This window comes from Solanum stenotomum, chromosome 7 (assembly GCF_019186545.1).
Source record: "Solanum stenotomum isolate F172 chromosome 7, ASM1918654v1, whole genome shotgun sequence".
Taxonomy (NCBI): domain Eukaryota; kingdom Viridiplantae; phylum Streptophyta; class Magnoliopsida; order Solanales; family Solanaceae; genus Solanum; species Solanum stenotomum.
In genome coordinates, this window is record NC_064288.1 from 35,158,214 (window position 1) to 35,168,011 (window position 9,798).

The following is a 9,798-nucleotide window of genomic DNA, read 5'->3' on the forward strand; positions in this document are numbered from 1 at the left end:
AATTTTCTATATTGTCTAAGTATGCTCCATCTATGGTAGCGAATCCGGGGGATATGATGAGTAGGTTCTTGACAGGGGTGTCCGACATGGTAGCAAAAAAATGTCATACAACAATGCTCCATGATAATATAGATATCTCATGTCTTATGGTTTATGTTAAATAAATGGAGGAGGATAAACTCAAATATAGATCTAAGAAGGTTAGTTTTCAATGAGCTCGAGATAGCTGCCTGATGAGAGGAAGGGGTCCGATGGACATGTTTGCTCTAGGAATCAATAAAATTTTTCCAGACAAGTCTCTTATAATTCTCCTAAGTATAAGGATGAGAGGGTGTCTAACCTTAAGCCACCCGGAATTTGTAATGAGTCCCTATAGTCTACTTGTGCTAGATCTGGAAAGAGACATGAGGGTAGGTGTTTAGCCGGTAGAGAGGGTTGCTTTAGTTGTGGTGAGAGTGGCCACAAGATGAAGGATTGTCCAAAGTCAAAAGTTATGGGAAGAGAGGGTAAGCAAGTTGATCCCAATGGTCCAGAGGAGATTGTTCAAAACAAGAATAGGTTCTATGTCCTCTGAGCCAAAAATGTTCAAGAGTGATTTCTTTATGTTGTTACCGGTATGTGTTCTATATTTTAGTAAATTCTGGATTTACTTGTATTTTGTGACTTAATATGATAGTCTCTGATGTTTTCCTTAGTATAGATGATGTTTGAAAGAATTTGTATAGGACTGCTCCCAAGGGGGAGATAGCGTGTCTAGATGGCAAGGTCATTGTGTGATTATGTGTTGCCATGATTTCCTTATATGGTGCATTTTCATGAAAAATATTAAACTTGGTAGAAATGACTTATGTGCATTGTATTTCCTCATGTTGTAATGCATTGAGTATGAGTTGCCCATTTGACTTCAAGAGATGAATTAAGGAGCATGCCTTAGTTTAGAGCTGAAAGATTCCTCCTAGAATAAATGCTTTGAAAGTAGATTACATATAGGGTCCATGAGTGTATGTTAAGCATGTTTTAGCTAGGAGATGGAAGTTCCTCCTTGGATATGAGTAGATATATAATTTCATGCATTTTGAGTTGTTAGGTGTAGCTCCTACTTCCTTGTGTTGCATTGAGTATGTTTAGCTTAGGGAGGAAATTCTTCCTTTGTTTTTGTACATTTGAATGTGTTGCATGCATGATGGGTTGCTAGTCTAGAGTCATTTCCTTTAAGAAGTGTTTTGAATCGTCATTCGAGGACGAATGATCCCAAGGGGGAGATATTGTAACACCCGAAAAACTAGTAGACTAAACTAGGACCTTGTGTGAGGGTTCTAGAGTTTCATATGACGGTTCGAGTCGTAGATAAGACTTCCCGTACATAGAATGAGGGATTTAGGGGTTAAACGTCAACGTATCACTCCCCAAGGACCAACCAAGGTTCCTGGAAGAGGACCCTAGAAAATCACCCCAAAACAGTCCCTAAATCTTTCAAGGCAGCATCCACAAGGGGGACCCACGCCCCATGGATGGGCCTCGTAGGTCAAGACCCCCTGAAACTAGCCACAGACCACCATGCACGGATGACCAGTACATGTCTTGGGTGGACCCGCCGTCCGTGGACGTGGTCTCGTGGGTAGGGGCCAGTGAGGGCCAAAGTGTTTAATTAAGGGGGTTAGGGGAAGGTTCTAGAATTAGTTAGATTTTAAGTAGGGTCATTTTATTAGTAATTAGAACACCTATATAAACCTAATATACCTCTAAATATAGGGATTAAAATCATTATTTTAGATTCACCAAAGAACCCAATTCCCTCCAAGAAAATCCTCTGTCTAGAAAAGTGAAGAAGAAGAACAAGAGAAGAGAAGCTAGGTTAAATTCCTCCATTGTAGCAAGAATTGTTAAGGCTTTATAATCAAGGTATGTTAGCTTATTAATATGTGGATTCTTCCATCCATGGAGTACCCTAGATTTCCCCCAATTGTGAGGATAAACCCCCAAAATAGCTAGGGTTTCCTCCCATATTTTGGGTAATGTTGAGTATGTTTCCAATTGAGTGGATATTACTTGTTTATGATTGATTTAGTATTGAATCATGATATATTGATGATATTATATGTTTTCCATGGCTAACCCTAGTTTAATTGATGAAATTGAAGAATGTGGGTTTATGCCTTGTGAAGTGAAATTGAGGATCCATTGGTGATCTTCTTGAATTAATGACATGTATAGTAATTGTTCAAGAATAGAAGTATGTGAACATGAATTTTATTAAAATAAGGTATATATGATGGATCTTGACTAGTAAAGCTTTATATTGAACATTGATGAAGATTTATGACTACAATCACTTATTAAAGAAGTATGTTATTAGAATGACTGTAAATCTAGATATGAATGATGATTGTAAGAAGTAAAGCTTTGAGAGTGAAGTGTCTATGATCATGATAGGTTGTTGTGTTGTTGAAAGAATATTGACATATGCACACTTATGCATGAATATGCTAGAAGATGAAAGGCTTTCTCATATAGAATGATTCTAGTTTGGAAGGTTTACTTACCTAAAATGAATCATGCATGTTAGACTAGAATAGCTTGAAGTTGAGACATAGTATTCCTTGATGAACAACTTGACTTGGTAAGACAAGACCAAGCTTGGTAGCTTGAGTTAGTGATAGTCATGGTAGCTTAGGATTGAGGAACCATAATCTCCTAAGGGTAGCTTGAACTGGCATTATAGATTTCCTTCATGGTAGCATAACTTAGTTAGGCCAAGACCATTTCATGGTAGCTTAGGATTGAGGAATCATACTCCTCTAAGGGTAGCTTAAGATTGAGAAATCACACTCTCCCAGAGGTAGATTTCATTGGCATCATAGAATGTTTTCATGGTAGATAGGATGGAACACTTGTACCTTTCCTAGAATAGATTGGACTTGCATGATTAGTATGTTTGCCATGATAGCTTGGTCTAGCCTAATAGGGTGTGATTGTTTGGTAGTTTAGAATGATAAATACTAATCATTTGAGTATGATAGCCTAAAGTGGTACTTAGTGTTGGTAGGATTATGGGGTCTTATCCATGCATTGCACAAGTATGACTTGAAGCTACTTATGAAGGGGTTTCATATATTATGTATGTTTAGCTTGGACTGTTACCATAGTTTCCTTCCTTGTTATATTTGACTAAAGGTGAGAGATTCCCTTGTCTATGAGAAGTAAGATAAAGATAATATCAAATATGATAAAGAGGGGTAAGATGGCCTAAAAGTGGTACTTAGCCTAGATGGGATTATGGGGTTTCATCTATGCATTGTGCAAGTATAACTTGAAGGTTACTTATAAAGTTGTTCTTACGTGAAGATTCTCTTGTTTGTGAGAAGTAAGCTAAGGACGTCACCATAAAATGGTAACTACAAATATGATGACCAAAGGGGATACTTAGCATGAATGGGATTATGGGGTCTTATTCATGCATTGCTAAAGTATGCTTTGAGGTTACTTGAGAGGTAGTTCTCTTATGATATGAATGACTACAGGTTGAATAATGCTTATAGGATGATTTGGAGACTTTGCTTATGAATATGATGTTGTCTCTTATGCTTATGGATTATGTATTATGTTGACTAACCCTTATGTTATGGTCTTATGATGTTATGCTAGCTATGATATTTAGTACTTTTGTACTAATGCATACTCTTGCCTACATCCTAATCATATGTAGTGTTTGGTGGTTTGAGTTCCATTCTTGATGATAGGTTTCTAAGGAGCAAGGAGTTGAAGACTTGGTGAGTCCTCATAGAATCGAGGATAAAGCCACCATTTCCTTTATGTTATTTATTTATGTTTTGACACTATTGTATGGGCTTTGTCCCAAAAATTATTCAAAGTTGTATTAGATGGTTTGAGACAAAGTGTAGTATGACTTCCGCTTTGCTTTTATAAAGACTTCGATTGTATGGATAAAGTTTTAATATTTCCATAATTTTTTATTATCTTATGTTATGATATTATAAGTGCTTGTATGAGACCCCTTCGGGGTCAAGTACGCCATGTTACATCTACGGTGTATCACTGGGTCGTTACAAAAATAGAATGGTAAGATTTCACTTTTTTATGCCTCTACTTAGACACAATTTACTGATTGTTCTTGGTTTCAAAGATTTTTTGTAATTTTGTTGCTTGTGGCTTCAATGTTCCTATTTGTCCATAATCCTACACTTAGTAGTTATTTTTAAAAAAGAATCATATTTCTCCTTCAGTCCTTCTCATGTGGTTAAAAAACTTTGCTCTTGATATATCATCCCTAGTCTGGTGCTGTAATGATAGCTTTTCCTTTTCAACTTAACTGTGCTTTGTAAGAATTGAATAAGTCGAAATATTTAATATAGTTATGTTCAAAGGCTTACTACCTCTTTAATTAGCTCTTGACTACAAGTTACATTAAGGGGTGTCAAATGGATGGGTTGAGCTGAAATTATGTCATCTGAATGAGCTAAATCAACAAATGAACGTGGCAGAAAAGTTCATCTTACCAGATTAGTAATAGCTAACATTAGATAGGCACAACACAACACTGAATGAACACAACTCACAAAAGATATTTCCATTAAAACACGACATTATGTAGTACCACAGAATAACCAAATTAGACCAGATTACACTAGCTTTCAATTGAGCATTCTTATTCATGCATACATGTCTTGTCTAAGTGTGTGAAATTCTTGGTTGCCTTTATGCAGATGACACGTTCAGAGTAAAAGAAAAAACATCCGTGTTTGTCGAATACAAACGCTTAAATGAAATTCAATCGGCGCAAATATTATAAAAAACTGTTGCCAGCTCAAAAAGAGACATTATTATTACAAAGGCACACAAGAGACCTTGAGTCAATAAGATGTCTTCTAGAATTTTCTTCATTCAATAACTCTGTCAAGTCAATATCTTCTTACATCAATAGAAGGTTACTGTTGGAATGTGTGCGTCCACCAGTGATCACATGACCAGGTCCCCTGATAAGATAATAGTGCAGAAAATAACTAGCTCAAAGTAGACGAGGCACAATGATTTTACATGAAAACCCCATTGCTAAAGGGCAGTGAAAACCACGACCTGCACTCACAGGATTTCAACCGAAACTCCATTTCATTCAAACAGAGCAATGCTTCAGATTACAAATTCTTGCAACCTAGGAATTAAAACTCTTTAATCCCTTCCCCCTACTGTAGCAATGATAATGCTCAACTACACTTCATCCAATTCAAAGTGTAGGCGATAACAATCTAATATAAACCCTATGAAGAATTGGGGTCGATCCCACAAGGAGTGATATGACAGAGAATTCAAGTAGGAAATGAGAGACGTGTTCTAATAGATTGTAGGAATAGATTTCATCGAAATCAATACAGTTAATTGAAGGGGTTGAAAACTAGTGTCAAATGAGGGGAATTGGGTTTGTCAATTAACAAATACAAAAACAGGGGAGTATTTAAGTAGAGAGGGATCTTTGGGGCTATGATCGATTAATAGCCAATTTAACTATACGAGTGATTACTAATTACCATTTCGATTTGAGTTTACCCAGGAAAAGTCTCAAACGAGAATTGTAGAGTAAAACAAAATCACCTACTTGGAACTCTCGTTGAAGGATGTTAGAGTCATGCCACTTCTTCATTTTCTCCTTATAAACTGCTAAACTTTCATACATTCTCAACCGAAACTCCTCCAACTAATGAAGTTGATTTACTCTACCTTTTGAAGCATTTCCCCAGTTCAAATTTAACGCCTTCAATGCCCATAGTGCCTTATGTTCAAGATTGATTCGCAGGTGACAAGATTTTCCAAATACCAACTGATATGGTGACATGCTAATTGGTCTTTTGAAATCGGCGCGATACACCCAAAGAGCATCATCCAGCTTCCGAGATCAATCCGTCCGATTTGCATTCACTGTCTTTGCCAAAATACTCTTAATATCTTGATTTGAAACCTAAAATTTGCCACTTGTTTGTGATAATATGGTGTTGAAAATTTGTGCTTAGCTTTGTATTTGCTCAAAAATAATGCAAACAATCAGTTTCAAAGATGAGACCCTCTATCGCGGATAATAGCACGCGGGGTACTAAATATTGCAAAAAATTAGCGCTTTAAGAATTGCACAACACTCTTTCCCTCATTGTTGGGTAAAGAAACAACTTCCAGCCATTTGGAATGTAATCAACTACCACAAAAATTTACTTGTTTCTAAAAGAGCTCACAAACGGACACATGAAATCTATTCCCCAAGCTTTGAACAATTCAACCTCTAGTATGGGATTAAGAGGTACCTCATGGTTTCGTGATACACCTCTTGCTTTTGGCATTTTATGCATTATTTAAAAAAGCCATGTGCATCTTGGTATAGTAATGGCCAATAGTAGCCACTTTGAAGCACTTTGGCGACTGTTCGCAACCCATTATAATGTCCACCAATAGGTGAAGCGTGGCAAGCTTTGAGAATTTCATTTACTTCCTCTTCCGGTACACATCTACAAATTATATGGTCTATATATTTTCTAAATAGATATGGTTCATCCCAAAAATACCTTTTTCTATCGAACAAGAATCTCTTTTGTTGGTAGAAGGTAAGACCCTTATGTATTATTCAACACACTACATAGTTAGCGAAGTCAACATACCAAGGTGGGTTGCCTTGGGTTACCCTCATCACCATTCCATCAGGAAATTCAGCCACAATGTCCCTCACGTTGGAATCAACCATATTGGTTTCTAACTGAGACAAATGATATGCCACTTGGTTTTCACATCCCTTTCGATCTTTTACTTCGAAATCAAACTTTTGCAAAAACAATACCTACGAATCAATCTTGGTTTTGCATCCTTCTTAGCCATCAAGTACCTAATGGCAGCATGATCCATGTGTACCACCACTTGGGTTCCCAAAAGATACGCTCTAAATTTTTCAAAAGCATACACCACCGCTAACAATTATTGCTCTGTGACGGTATAATTCTTTTGTGCCACATTTTTGCATAGTAAACTGGGTGAAATAATTTCTCATTTCGTTGACCAAGAACAACTCCCAAAGAAACATCACTAGCATCACACATGAGTTCAAACAGATTACTCCAATCGGGGGCAGTAATGATTAGGACTGACACTAGTTTTTCTTTCAAGCACAAAAATGTTTTTAGGCAAGCGTCATAAAAATTGAAGGTAGATTCCTTTTCTAGCAATTGGCAAAGTGGGTGTGCTACTTTGGAAAAATCCTTTATAAACTGCCTTTATAAACCCGCATGGCCTAGAAAACTCCAGACACCTTTTACCGAGATAGGAGATGGAGCTTGGCAATGACTTAGACTTTAGCTTGATCCACTTGCATTCCTTCTCCTGAAATTTTGTGCCCCAAAACAATGCCCTTCTTTACCATGAAGTGACACTTCTCCCAATTTAGAACTAGTTTGGTTTCCATGCACCTTTGTAGCACTTCCCCAAGGTGTTCAAGACAGGCTTCAAATGAATCATCAACGACTCAGAAATCATCCATGAATACCTTCATTGAGTCTTCCGCCATATCTATGAAAATTGAGAGCATACATCATTGAAATGTTGTTAGAGCATTATACAACCCAAAAGGCCTCCTCTTGAAAGCAAAGGTCCTATAGGGACATGTAAAAGTGGTTTTTTCCTGATCTTCTAGTGCAAAGGAAATCTGGTTGTATCCATAATAACCATCCAAAAAGTAGTACCATCCGCGCCCCTCAATCAAGCATTTGGTCCATAAATGGCGTTGGGAAATGATCTCTCTCGGTCCATGCATTTAATTTTCGGTAGTCCATGCATACTCGTCAACCAGTGACCGGCCTTGTAAGTAAAAGTTCACATTTTTCATTTGGAACCACCGTGATGCCTCCTTTCTTTGGTACACATTGTACGAGACTTACCCATTTTCTATCTGCAATAGAGTACACCATACCTACATCTAACCACTTGATGATTTATTACTTCACCACTTCTTGCATAGTTGGATTTAGCCTTCTTTGATGCTCAACACTTGGTTTTCATTCACTATCCAATTGGATTTTATGAGTGCAAATCCCGGGAGGAATCCCCACAATATCTGCAATTGTCCATTTTATGGCTTGAATATATCATTTTAACACCTTGACCAACAATTTCACTTACCATTCAAGAAAGTCCGCTGCAATGATGATGTGCAAAGTGTCGTTTGATTCCAAGAATGCATACCGAAGATGGGATTGGAGAGCTTTCAACTCAAGTTTTGGAGGTTTTTTAAGTGGATGGTTTAGCCGAAGGACTCTCTCGATTTTTCAGATCAATATCAAGCTTCAATGGATTTTAGAATGAGCACCTAATCCCGATAGAGAAGCCACGACTTCATCATACCCTTGCAATTCGTCCTCATCATAATTTGAAAGGACAACAACAAGGGGTTCACCCATACACATCATTTCACTCACACTAGCCACTGGTTCATCAATCACATCAATTGTTGAGACCACATGGATGTCACTTGGTTGCTTCATCGATTTGCACATATTGAATGTAACCTCCTAATGATTTACCCAAAACTATAACTCACCACTTTCAACATCTACTAGAGCTCTTCCAGTTGCCAAAAATGGTCTACCCAAAATAATAGGCACCTCCGCTTCAATCTCACAATCCAAAAAAACAAAGTCAGCCGGAAAGAAAAATCTATTCACCTACACCAAGATATAATAAATAATTCCAATAGGGTATTTTATAGACCTGTCACCCATGATAAGCCGCATTGTGATGGATTGAGGTTCGCCCAGCTCAAGTTGTTTCAAGATAGCATACGACATCTAGTTAATACTCGCCCCCAAGTCACATAAAGCTTTGCCAAACGGAAGCATCCCAATGGTACATGGGATGATAAATGCCCCCGGATCCTCTTTTTTTATCACATCGCTGGTAATAACAACACTACAATTATGAGAAACATCAATTGTTTCAAAGTCCATACCTCTTTTCTTTGTGACTAGTTCCTTCATGAATTTTGTGTATCCTGGAATATCCAAAAATGTTTCCACTAAGGGAAGGTTTATGGAAAGAGACTTCAATACTGATAGAAATTTCTTGAATTTTGCATCTTCATCTTGCTTTTTGAACCTTTGAGGAAAAGGGGGATGATTTGGGGTAGCGGTTTTACTGACTTTGAAAAAGAAGCAGCCCCTTCCTTAGGTAGTTGTAGCTCTTCGGTGGTGCTTTGCCTTGGACTTTCTTTATCCTCTTTGGGAATGTTATTTTCCGATGCTTGGTAAGACCTCTCTACATCAATTGTGTCCTTCTCTTCTCTACCAGTGTTTGCCTCATCATTCATCTTCACATCACCACCTACCACTTTCCCACTTCGTGTCAAAACCTCTAATAGCATCTATCATGATAAGCCTTTGAATTTTCCATATCATCATTTGCACACCTTTCTAATTGCTTGGAGTCTAGCTGGGCTGCGAGTTTGACTCATTTGACATTCAAGTAACTTGATAGATTCAGAATGAGAGTTTACTTGATTGTTCAAGGATGAGAAATCAACTTTCATTTCCTTAAGCACGTCATCAAATCCTTCGACTTTATCTAGGATACGCAATAACAACTCATCTACTCGAAGGCTTCCCAAACTGCCCCTAGATTTTGGGCTGTCACCCATTTGCTTGTAATACACATCATGGTTGTCTTCTCTTCTCCAAATGTCATTTTGGTCAGCCCAATCTCGATTGTAACTTCTCTCTCCATCCTCAATAAGTGTGTTGTAACCCCACCCGACTTTAA